This window comes from Primulina tabacum, chromosome 14 (assembly GCF_025594145.1).
Source record: "Primulina tabacum isolate GXHZ01 chromosome 14, ASM2559414v2, whole genome shotgun sequence".
Lineage (NCBI taxonomy): Eukaryota > Viridiplantae > Streptophyta > Magnoliopsida > Lamiales > Gesneriaceae > Primulina > Primulina tabacum.
The window spans coordinates 22,678,195-22,692,054 of NC_134563.1; the positions used below are offsets into that span (position 1 = coordinate 22,678,195).

Consider the following 13,860-nt stretch of genomic DNA (forward strand, 5'->3'; position numbering starts at 1 on the left):
CCACTGAGGCCGAATACATTGCTGTATCAGATGCAGCAAAGGAGGCTGTTTGGATAAGGAATTTCGTCCAAGAGTTGGACATCATTCCTAATGGAGTTGCTCCTGTCCCGGTGTTGTGCGACAACACGGGAGCTATAGCTCAAGCAAAGGCGCCAAGATCTCATCAGAAATTCAAACACGTATTGAGAAAGTACCACATCCTCTGAGAGATTGTGGAAAGAGGAGATGTCTCGATTGACAAAGTCGGATCCGCAGATAATGTTGCTGATCCACTAACTAAGCCTTTACCTGGACCATTATTCAGGTAGCATCGCGAATTGATGGGTTTGAAGCATATGGGTAGTTGGCTCTAGGGCAAGTGGGAGATTGTTAGAGTAGGTGCCCGTCGAGCCAAGTGTTGGCCGAGTGTTCACAATGAAACTCTATGTATAAACAATCTTTATTTTAATAATATTTGAAATTATTATTGGCACATCTTTATCTGAATACCCATGCTAGTTGCATAGATAAAGCCCTTGAATATACAAATAGTAGAAAGAATATGAGATGCTCATATGATGAGTATCATGAAACTCATGTTTGGAATATTGTATTTTCTAAACAGTTCCTAGTCGATTCAGCCGCCGCTAAGAAGGATATAGGCCGCTCGAGTTCTAGATTAGTATCTGCGATGTGAGTACCATGTTTTATTGGTAGGGGACATTGTGATGTCCGAGCATGCAGATAGGTGCTCCTGGTAGAGTGCACTGAACAACCCTCCATAAAGGACTTTCCAAGTGGTTCTCACTTATCGAGTGGAAACGTCCTGGTTTATGGTTGTACACCATTAGTCCTTATGACCCGGGACAACATTGAGACTCTATGTGCTAGAATTACACTTTGACTTGTTTACCGACTCTCATGGGGTCATCAGGTGGCAAGGTTGGGTGTTCTGTCAAAACATATAGGACTCGATGAATTGTAGTCGGGGATTCACCGCTTACCTTCGGGTATGGATATCCAATGTGTTCTCATGTGTATGTACGTTGAAATCTCTGATCAGAATATGGTGGTAATTATGAAAGGGGTTTCATAGATTACACCATCGATGCAACTACGACATGACATATAGTATCGATTCATTGACAACTCTCGATAAACCAATGGTTGTCGAATCAGTCGGGATATATGAGTTGAAGGGACCGTATTGTACGCTAACCATAATTGAATGGTTCTTGCAGGCACTATCATTTGATACCTAGGGAATCATGTAAGCGATGCTGCTAGGCGTTTAACATGATTGGTTGGGTACTATCAGACTTGAGCTCTGACATTCTTGTTATCAAGGAGTTGATAAGTAAGAATGGAGCAATTGGGGTATGCTCGTATAAGGACACGTTTAGTCCGAATCACATGGAGATGTGAACCCACGGCTAGTTGTATCAATGAACCATTGAGGGCCACACAAGTACTAGCTTTCTAGATCCCGTTGAGAAGTAAAATAGTTCAAAGTGTTGAATGGCTTATAAATGAGTTTATAAGCGTAATGAAAAATAGAAGTATGACTTCTATGAGAGAAATGTAATTTTTAATTTATGAATGTATTCCTAAATTAAAACTTGGCCAAACAAATAATGTATTTGAAAATTGTGATTTTCATAAACATTATTATGGACTAAATTAAATTAATTCAAGTGTTGAATTAATTAAACACTAGTGGACCTAGTAGAGTCCAAATAATTAAATTAATTTAAGTGTTGAATTAATTAAATAACATTAGGTCTTGTAGAGTCCAATTGGAATAATTATTTAACTAGTAGACTTTAGTAAATTCAAGTAATGTTTAATTAGTCTCAAATATGTTTAAGATAATTAAATTAAGTCCATGGATTTTTAATTGTTAAAAATCAAATAAGATTTGCATGCATGAGAGGTGAAGGGTTGGAGAATACTTTTTCGATCTCCAAAGCTTGGCATGCTAAAAGGTGTTTTAGCTTTTCCCACTACCAAGACTAGTCTTCCTTCCCCCCATTCACTCTATGTTGGCCGAAATATTGAGGGGTTTTTACCTTGAATTTTCTCTCAATGTTCTTCTTCAATTGTTGAGGAAAGAAATCACTTCTCTTTGAAAAATCTTCTTATTTTTATAGTGCAAAATAAGAAGGGTTCTAGCTAGTTAGTGGTGGGCCTAATTTTGAAGTAAGGAGGAGGCTTGAAGATCTTCTTGCCATTCAAGAGCTAAGGTGTTTACACCTTAGTTGGAGCCATCATCAATCTCTTAAGATTGATAGGTAAAGATTTTCTTAACACCCTATGTATGACATTTTGTGTTTTGTATTTGCTATACACTAGTACATGGTGTTCGAATTTTTCAAGATTTTTCTTCTAATATTTTTCGGTTTTCATGAGATGAAAAACATTTTGAGCTTCCGTTGCGATTTCGAACACCTAAAATCGATCCCCTTTCACATAAAACTTTTCATAAACCTGCTTGCATCATACATACTTGAACATGCATAAACTTCATCATTTTGCGTAGAGTTATGTTTCGAAACAAGTGACCCATATATAAATGCGTCTGATCAGACTAAAGCACAGTACTGGGCTGGCAGGAAAAATAGACTACCACATACATGAGATCCTTGGTCATGCTGTACCAGGTGAATTGGTCCCTCGTCATGCTTTACCGCTTTCCATTCCTGATCTAAAGCCGGTCATGCTTTACCGGGGTGGACCGATGGAGAGGTCATCGGCCAAGTTCACCGACTTCCAAACCCGTTCATAATTGGTCACAACACATTTAGCATACCTCAAAAATATAAAATATTTTCTTTTGCATGTCGACCGTACCTACATGGTGTTGAGGGATTCATTGGGTCTCACTTGGGGCCACTGCTGCACATACTAACATGATTACATACACTTAATTTGTCCATAGGTTAGACGTAATAGTCGTGCTCACCACCTGAAATGACAAATTTCTTATGACATTCTAAATCGCTCGGGAATTCATCTCGTTAATCATCGTACTAAACGTCCATCAACTCTCGAAACAAATCCTAAAATGATGTGTGCACATTTCCTATAACATAGAAGACATGAGCCTAAAATAGTGGTTTAAAAATCATATTCAAGCGCCTAGGCGCTAGGCTCTAGCGCTGCAGCACTAGAAGGGCTGCAGCCCTAGCCCTGTGGCACCTCCAGGCAGTGTTGCAGCGCTCGGACATGCAAATGCCAGGCGCTGCGGCGCTCCTCAAGTGCGCTGCAGCGCTAGTTCTGCGCTCATTCAACCCAAAAAGCTCCAATTTGAGGCAAACTCTAAGCCACGCTTTATCGACTCAAACCGATGCAACGAGACTCAACCTAGGACGCTATGGCAATGTTTCAAACTCACACAACGCCCAAAAACAACGACACACAACAAACAACGCAACACAACCCTTGAATACGACATGTTGACACCAAACATTTCCTACGACTTTTGATGCAACCAATTGTCTATCGACATGAAACGAAGCACAAAACATCATCCCAAACTCATACTCAATATACTTAAGCGCACCAGCGATCACCCAAGGATCCCCCACGAAGCCTGCAAAAATAAACTTAAAAACACGTCAAGAACGCATTTTCATAAAATCGCAGTTTATGCACTCTCATAAAAACAATCATAACTCATTCGTTTCTCGTCCAAAAATTAATAATTTACTGTCAAATCGAAGTTATCAAAAAGTACTGCGTTTTATATGTTGAAAACCGTTCCAGAAAATCGACCGAATTTTCTCAGTAATCGAAATTACAGCAGACACGTTTTTAGATTTAAAAATTTTGATCCAAAAAAATCATTTCAAACGTTTTTACTCAAATTTTTTCACAACATACATGGATTTTCACGCATAATAAACATTGCAACACGTAATATGACGAGATCAAAGCTGAAACAATAGATTATACATGTCTTTGATTTTTAAAAATTCTGAAACGACGATATCGAAGCGGGGAAGGTGCCAGGGTTGATCCAGGACGAACGTGGCACGATTTTCTTGAAGAAAAATGGGCGATCGATTGCTGGAAAATTGCAGAGAAAGGGGGCGGGAGCTGCTATACATAGAACCCTAGGTTTTTATTTTTTAAAAAATGAAATGAGAATGTCATGAAATGTGTGTGTGTGTGAACGTGAGTGTGTGTGTGCATAAGTGTGTGTACATGAGTTTTAATTTAATTAAGGGTATAAAATTGCTTAATTAGCCAATTAACATGCCAATTAAAAATTCTAATTAAAATGCTGACCCCCTACTCACTTTTCTAAAAATCTCTTAATTTAAAATAAAATTTACAATTGACAAATCTTTAAAAGTTTAAAATCATAAAATCACTTAATAATTAAATTAGGCTTTTAAAATGCTAAAAACTATATAAATCATTTAAAATGCGTCATTCCTAACTTAAAATAAAATAACACGTTTTAAAATCACCAAAATCGTCGCGGGTCTCTTTCCCTCGATCCCGCATCGAATAATCGCCTGAAATATGAAACTCAAGAAGACATTTTGACGTGCATCACAAAAACATAAATAATTTAAAATAATGCAAATTCATAAATAATTCATCGGTAAAATCATTTTAAATTTAATTAAATAATTTAACAATTAAGTAAATGCATGTGTTTTATGTTTACTGATTTTAGGCTCAACAATAAAATTGCTTAGTTAATAATTAACAAATTAATTAAATGTTAACCCCTTCTAACTTTAATAAAATCCCCTAATTTGGAATATAATGCACAAGCGTTAAATCCTTAAAAGTTTAAAAATCGTAAAATCACCTAATAATTAAATTAGGCTTTAAAAATGCTAAAAACTAATTAAATCATTTAAAATGACACTTTCTTGACTTTGAATAAAATACCAAATTTTACAAATCATCCAAATCGTCGCGGTCTCATTTCTTCGATCCCTCATCGAATAATCGCCCGGAACATGAAACTCAAGAAGCATTTTAACGTGCATCACATTAACATAAATAATTTAAAATAATATAAATTAATGAATCATGCATCACTAAAATCATTTTAAACTTAATTAAATAATTTAACAATTAAACAAATCCATGGGTTTTTCGTGTACTGATTTTGGGCTCTACATGTAGTGTGCAGATGAAGCAATATGAGTTTTATCCTTGTTCAACTGGTTGTTCAGCCGATATCTTCTCTGAACTGGCTTACTGTTATAGTAATTGAAGTAGACAATTGAATAGTTCAGGTATTTATTGTTGAACCTTTTTGGTGACTGACTTTGTGGATCAGTTGAAATTTTTGGGCTATAACCAATACAATACCTTCTAGCCTTGTTCTTATTTTCAATAGGCTTTACAACATGTTTACTTGGCTCAGGTTGTTCTTGTACCACAACTAATTTTAGAAAGTTAATATATTTCCCTTTGTCCATGTTCAGTTTTGGCTGAGTACCACTTGTGAAAGTTTCATCTTGGTTGCTAAACCCTAAACCAGTTTTCTCAATAACTAATTTTTTCTTATCTTGTATTTCATCTAGTGCAACAGATGATTTATTCCATGTCTTAATAAGCTCAGTTTTCTTTGAATTCTCAAGCATTAACTGCTGAATCATAGATTGATTCTTGCTTCTTTCAGCATTCAACTCAGCAATCTCCCGTTTAAGACTCAACAGATCAACTGATTCATTAGTTTCAGTTTTATCTTCTTTGGGATCAGTCTGCTTTGCTCTGGCCTTCTCAAAAGATAGGGCAATCTCTTGATACTCATTGATCATGTCATGAAGTGTAGAAATAAGTTCATCTCATGTGAAGTCATTTGAACTAAAGTCGAATACATGTTGACTGGTTTACTCCAGTTTTGTATCATCAGCCATAAGACACTTTACCTCCTCATCATCATCAGTAGAGCAGCTCAAGCTCTCAGGTTCTGAATAATCACTGTCAGATTATGACCATTTGGACTTGCTTTCTTCTGCTAGAAGCACCTCATGTTTCTTTCTATATGATTTCTTATCATCCTTAGTTCTTCTATTATGCTCGTAATATTTCTTCCATTTTCAGTTAAGCCTTGACTGTCCTTATTTGGCTTAGGACAGTCAGCAAAAAAGTGACCAGCTTTGCCACAGTTGTAGCAAGTATTAGGTTCTTCCTTGGAGTTATTTCTCTGATATTGTCTTTGAAAGTTTCCTTGATTTCTTCTCATAAATCTTCCAAACGTTTTGAAAAATAATGACATAACGTCATTACTTAACTGATCAGCAGATTTGTCAACTGAACCAGTTGGTTCCAGTTTGACAGCAGTTAGGGCAGTTGTAGGAGCTGGTGTGGAAGGTTCCCCTTCTTTGGTTTGCAACTCAAACTCGTAGGCTTTTAATTCAGCAAAAAAATCATGAAGTTCGACATTGTTCAGGTCCTTTGATTCTCGCATTTCCATGGTCTTACCATCCCATTCCTTGGAAGACCTCTAACTACTTTCAGTGCTACCTCTTTATTTGAATACACCTTTCCGAGTGCATTCAGTTCATTTACTATGCTACTTATTCTTTCATCATATTCGTGCATGGATTCTCCAATCTTCATCTTGATATTGTCGAATTTTTGAACAGCACAAAAAGTTTATTCTCCTTGGTTTGCTCATTGCCTTCGTAGAGCTGAATCTGTTTCTTCGAGATTTTCTTAGCAGTTTTTCACATTTTTATTTTGCTGAAAGTGACTTTATCCAGCGTTTCGTACAAAATGTCTTTAGCCACATTGTTCAAGTTGGCTTTTCTCTTGTCTTCAGCTGTCCATTCATCTCGGGGTTTTTCAATTCGATGTGGTGCCCCATCAGTTATGGCAACAGCAGTGTTTGCCTCTAATATTTTCATGGGTCCGTCTGCAATAATGTACCACATGTCATCGTCTTGTGCTGCTAGATGAGCCTGCATTCTGATTTTCCAATCATCAAAATCCTCTTTGGAGAACATTTGAATTTTGTTGAATGAAGACATGGTAATCAGTTTGTATATTGGAATATTCAGGAACAGGATTCAACTGCTCTGATATCACTTGATAGGATCGTGTAAAGGTGAAAGAGTGTTTAGAAAGGGGGTTGAATAAACACTAAAAATTTTCACAACATTTTCTCTTTTTATGAGTCAGTTTAGTGATAAACTGATACTTGGGAATCTTGTAAGTCGATATTAATCAGTTAACAATAAAAGTGCGGAAACAAACTGACTGATAGATAGAATAAAACTGAAATAAGAAGACACAAGATTTTATGGATGTTCGGAGATTTCAAACACTGCTACATCACCCCTTCTATCACAAAGATAGGATATTCACTAAAAGACTTTGATCGATACAAAGAGTTGTACAGACCCACTTCAGTTTTGGACTTAACAATGCCAAATTGAAACTCTTAGTTACGAACAAGTTTACAGTACTCAATTGGACTAAAATTATTTAGTACAACTGATCTCTTCAAGATCAAGTATTATAATAATAACAGTTTGTGCTTATAAGCTCGAAGTATAGCCTTGAATGCTATGAATGTATAAAATAAGCGTGAGCTTTGAAATTTGCAAAGATTTCAACAGAGTAACAGCTCAGTTGATAGAATAGTATATCAATCGTGTTGATTTAGAAAGATATGCTATTCTCAGCTGCTCTTCTCTGTTACTTATGGGCTTTGCCTCCAACGGTAATATTGAATATGATTTGAAACTTTCTATCTGTTGTTTGCCATGTCAACATTCTTCTGATAGTCGTACACTGCAGCTTTTCTAAAATGCGGCTATCCCACTACTTGTTGCAGTCAGCTTTTGTATAGTTATCGGTTGAAAGTCCTTTTCCTTAACTGATGACGTGTACTGCTGAAAGATCAGCTGATAGGATGTAGCTGATAAGCTCACAACTGATTGTAGTAACTGATCAATTCCAACTGATCAGTCAGTTGTCTGTGTAGTTTAGTTTGTTAGTTTAGTTGCCTTTGAAAATCTTCGTACTAATCTATAGTTATGGGCAACCGATAGTTTGCATATTTATATCAATTTCTATCAGTCTTCTTGATCAGTTAGTTCAATCTATTAAACGCTCAATTTTTCAAACTTCCGAAATTCTGTTTCAAACAAAGGAAAATGTCCTGAATCACAAAATGTTATGAATCCACGGCTAGCTTTATCCCTGAACTATTGAGGCTCACACAAGCACCGGATCATCTGTTCCATTTGAGATAATAAATTCAATGAGTTAAATTTATATATAAAATAACGAGATAGTAAATTCAAATTGAAACATCTTCGTATTTAAAATGCGGAAATTGTTTTTTAAAAGGCTCACCTTCGAAAATCCCATTCAAATATTTTACATGCATGCACTCCACTGAAAAATATATCATTTTAAAATAATTTTAAAAATTTGACAGTAAAACTAGAGCAGTTTAAAATGACCAAGCTCATCCAACAAAATATGTGTAAACACAAACGAGTAAAAATTCTAAAAAAAATCAGCAGCGTATGAAAAAACATTGTATAAAGATGCTCATGTCCTCTGAAAACTCATAAAAACATCATGTGCGGAAGAAATTTGTTCCTCGGGTCGTGCACGCACATTCAATCCTGCCGACTCAGAGTTCGGCACCTTCAGTCCCCTCAAAAACATGCTCACCTGCATCACACATGCCTAGTGAGTCTAAAGACTCAACACACCTGTACCAGAAATAACATGTACGTATACATAGCACACAGCAGTGAAAATATACTGTAATCAACATACCTTTCATGCATTTAAAAAGCGTAAATGCAGACGTGCCATATTAAATCATTACATGTCAAAACAACTCATCATTCATCATTATACATCATTTCCTTTGGTGAATTCATTTCATTAGTTGTGACTGTCGTACATCATTCATCATTTACGATGAATCCATCATACATAAAACCGCAGTACCCGACGGCTGTCGAAGATCAGAGACAGTATTACCCATCCACTGTGCCTAGGCCTTATCATCATCATTTATATATAAGTCTTAAGCATTTACATATACTTCGATAGCCACACCTAATTCACATCCTTCAAAACATCATCACTTATCAAAATCATTCACATGCACAAGTTTTCTTAAAACCAAGCATGTAATGTATATTACATAAATTCATAAAAATCATGATCATGATGCATAAACATTAAAAACAACATGATACATTGTGCTCGGGGAGCTTCTGGGACAAAAATATCGACTCGTGTGAAAAATGACCATTTTGCCCTTGGAAACCCAAAATGATCATTTTACCCCCGGACCTCTAAATTTCGATCCTTTTCGAAGCTTATCAAACTCCTTAAATCATCCCAAAATTTTTTTTTAAAAGTGTTTCTTAGACGTAAACTAGAGCTCGTTCCAAAACTTAAACGATTCGTTTCGTTCCAAAACTTAAACGATTCGTTTGAAAACTTGGACGGGGGTCCCGGTTTTAATCCGAATCAACCCGAATCTTAACCAAATTTTTCTCAACTCAAGTCATATCTTAAATCTACTAGACCAGCCACTAAAATTTTAGACCTTGCAAGACCCCCAAACCCTTTCTGAAAATTGCTGGAAAATCTGCAAATCTACCACTCGAAACCCTAGACGCACAACTTCCCGTATTTTCGATCCTAGCCTTCACCTAACGGGACCAGCCCCTAAACAACCTCACTTAGACAACCCTAGGCTCCCTCTAAACCTGCTGAATCCACGACTACACTCCCATGCAAGCCTCAACTCGCCCTCGATCGCTAATCCCCAAGAGAACTCAACTCGCGGCCAACCCTCCTAGACCACGTTCGATCGGCTTCAGGGTGGCTCTAGCAGCGTTCGAGCCCTCCTTAGCCATGTCTCAGACCATCATTGTCTGATCTAAGCCTTGGATCGGCCCTTGCACCACCGGCTCCACTCCCTTCACTCGATCTCGCCAAAATCAAACCAAGCACAACCCTAACTTCACGGCTTCAAGCGTACATCACCACAAATCAACTCCAGCCTATTGACAGCTTACTTCTCAACCTTAACACATCCTTGGCATCACAACTCAGCTGTCCCCTTGCAACAAATCATGAATTCGTAAGTACAAAACACAACATGCTAAAATAGTGACAAAAACTTGCCTCAAGCCCTTACCCATGCTGGCCGAAAGAAACACATGCAATTACATATATGTATAGCAGCAATATTATGGCGTGTATAAAAAGAAAACAAAATTATGTGCGTGCCTTGATAAATTATGCTCGAAAAGTAGGAGATTTGCACGTCGAGGAGGCACCGAAAGAGCGGAGAAGGAAACTTGATTGAAGAATTTCGAAGGCTTGAAGCTGTTGAAGGTTCCTCATGTTAAGTAGGCGGCTGGAGAGTGGGAGAGATGGCTGATAATGCTTATGGTTAGGTTTAGGGTAGCTTAGGGAGTAATTAAATAGAATATTAAACTCTAATGGGCCTTTAATTGAATTTTAAAAAGTTAAAAATGGGTCTAGAGCCCACTAAACTTAAAAATAGGCCCAACAAGCCCTGTCACATTCCTGAAAAATATTTCATTTTGATAAATTTTTGAAAATATCACTCGAGCCCTCAAAAAGTCCTCCACTTCGATAAAATTTGCGTACCAATTAAAAATATGCCCTGACGGGTAAAAATACCCAACAAGGCCCAATTTTAGAAAAATACACTTAAAACACCTTATATTAATAAATAAAAATTAAGCATGTAATAAAAATAATTTTCCTGATAATTTCCCGGTCTCCGTTCCTCGATCGAGCGCGAAATGTATTTAGAAACCATAATACATGAACTTTTAAAATAATTATGTAATGGATTCTATCATGCAATAATTACACATTAAATGCATAAAAATAAATAAACACGTCATTTAAATAAAACCCTAGATTGCATGCATTCAGGTTACGTAAATGTAAATTCTTGGACCTTACACGAGTAATAGAATTTATGATAATTAATTTAAAGAATTAAATTTATGATAATTAAAATTTGGAGATAATAAATTCAATGAGTTGAATTTATGAAAATTGCGAGTTTATATTATTAAACTCAAAGGTTGAGTTTATAAAAGATTTCATTAAATGTAATGAGAGTATGCATAATAGGCTTGTAGGAGTACAAGTCCAACATACTAATTAAATAAAGTCATAACGAAATTGATATATTAATTAATTAAACTAGTTAGATTAATCAAATTAATTAACCAAGCCCATTAATATTAATTAAGGAATCATAAACCTATAATTAAGAAAACTAGGTTAAGAGTTCAATATTTGAAAAGGAGGCAACAAACCCCAGCCTCCATTCGTTGCAATTTTCGAAAATTCTCCTCCAATTTCTCTTCAAAATTTTGATCACTTCAAAAAAGTTTGTTGAGCCGTTGTTTAATCTTTTTTTCTCAAACGATAAAAACATCCTATAAATTTTCCAATGCAATTTAGAGGAGGAACAAATATTCCTGTCGTGGACTTGATTGGAGGAAGAAGATTTCAAGAAGATCGTTCATATGGAATATTATAAGACCTATTTCTGCCAACCCCGGAATAGTTAGTGCCAAGTGATTACTTCACTAAAGTTATATTCATAAACACCATATTAATGCTTAATTTTGTTTAAACTATACGAGTGTCTAAAGACATTATTTGAATGTCAAATAAAATTTTTTAAAACTTCCGCTGTGTTTGTGTTAGACTTAATTTAATTGTGGTGATGAGAGTCAAAACCAATAGGCCGTGATAGCTAAATCAGAAGATAGTGTAATAAGCAGAAGCTCTCATATCGCTTAAACAGAAGCAGTACTTTTCGAGTACTTAACGGCATATATAAAGTAGAATCAGAACTTAGAAAAGCAGAAGCAGAACTTAGCTTAAACAAGAAGAACTTATCTTCTTTCATGTGATAGTTACAAGTCTTAAATGTTACCATTACTTTACCTAGTACTAGTATTACTTGCACCATTAATGTTGTACGAAGAAATTTAACGCTCCTTGATAATTTTGGTATGAAACAAAGACTGATTATTCTGAAGTTTTCTGCAGGATCCTCTTTAGGTGATAAAGCTGATTTACTCAGAGTCAAAGAAGCCGTTTTGTTTATAGACGTTGGATTCAAGGTTTCTATATATATAAGGATCAATCCTATATAGAAAATAATGCTTATCGTTATCAAAGAACACATTCTTTATCCAACTTGTTTTGAGCAATCAAGGAACTACTTTATATCTTCAAGCTCAACATACGGAAAAGCAGCACACTCGTTATAGCAATTATCTAATCTTCTGAAATCATATTGTGATGTTGTTTCGTTATCTCTTCACAAGCTATTCATTGTACTACATCTTGTTGAGAAGAGTCTGTAATCTGGAAAAGAATCTTTTTTCAGAACTTTGTTGTGTTCGTTCTATTGTGTTGTGAAACTAAGAGTTTCAGTAGGTTAAGGGTAAGTCCTATTGAAATGGGTATGTACAAGAATTGTACTGTAATAACCAGAGTCTTTTAGTATTATCTTCTGGAAACAGAAGAAGGGGAGACGTTGAAGATTTCATCTTCGAACTTCCAGAAACAACCACTGTCTACTGCCTACTGTTTGATTGTTTTCACCCTCATACAATCAGATCGTTTCCGCACTTTTTATCGTGATATACTGGATATTTATTTGAACAAGATAAGCTATAATCTCTAACAGGATTCTAGCACCCTTTGCAAAATCATCCAACAAAGGAACGAGTTTATTCACCCCCCTCTAAACTCTATATCGATCCCCAACAAGTGGTATCAGAGCAGTCTATTCTTGTTCTAAAAATTTACAACAGAAATGGCAAATTTCTGCAAAGTCCCTATGTTCTCAAAAGAAGATTTTGATGATTGGAAGATCAGAATGAAAGCTCATCTTGCAGCTCAAGACGATGACATGTGGTTTGTCATCAAAGATGGCCATTGAAAATTCTAAAGCCTAATACTGCTATTGCTATTACTGATGGTGCACCACATATGCTCGAAAAGCCAAGAAGTGAATGGACAAGCGAGGAAAAGAAGAAAGCAAACTTAGACAATGTTGCGAAGGATATTCTCTACAAAACACTTGACAAAAACACCTTCAGCAAAATCAAGATGTATCCTACAGCCAAAGTGATCTGGGAGAAACTTATCCAGATTTGTGAAGGAAATGAATAGACAAAAGATAATAAGATGTCTGTGGCAATGAAAAAATTTGAAAATCTCAAGATGCAAGCTGTAGAAACTTTAAGCGAGTTTGATGAACGTTTCAGCAGCTCGGTAAATGAGCTAGCAGCTCTGGGAATGGAACATCGCAATAGAAAAGTGGCGCTCAAAGTGATGAGAGCTTTACCCAAGGAATGGGACGTAGAGACAATGGCTATGAGAATCTCAAAAGATCGGAACAAGTTAGAACTACATGACTTGTTTGCAGACTTGAACGTTTCTGAGTTTGAGCTGGAAGTAAGAAGTGGAGAGACCCCTTGTCGAATCAACCTACCAAGGCTCTCGCAGCTACTGCTACTACTACTGATGCAATTGTTTCAAATGTTTCATCTACTGCTGCTATTGAAAGCACATCTGACAAGACTGCTGAACAAATCAGCAATGATGCAATGTCCCTCTTCATGAAGAAATTTTCCAGATTCATGAAGAAGAATCACCGAGCATACCAAAGCCCAAACAGGAACTTCAAGAAGGAATCACCACCTGGTGATATGGCTTGCTTCAACTGTGGAAAAATCAGACATTTTATTGCTCATTTCCCAAAACCTAAGAAGGATAACCAGAAGAAGAAGGAGTACAAGCAGAATGATAGGAAATCCAGATGAGATACATATTAGACGATAAAAATAGAAG

General features: G+C 36.2%; 1 pseudogene; it reads left to right on the forward strand.

Annotated features, from left to right (window-relative positions):
- Positions 1–13,179, forward strand: part of LOC142523853 (uncharacterized) — a 28,637-nt pseudogene extending 15,458 nt beyond the window's left edge.
- The last annotated feature ends 681 nt before the right edge of the window (positions 13,180–13,860 follow it).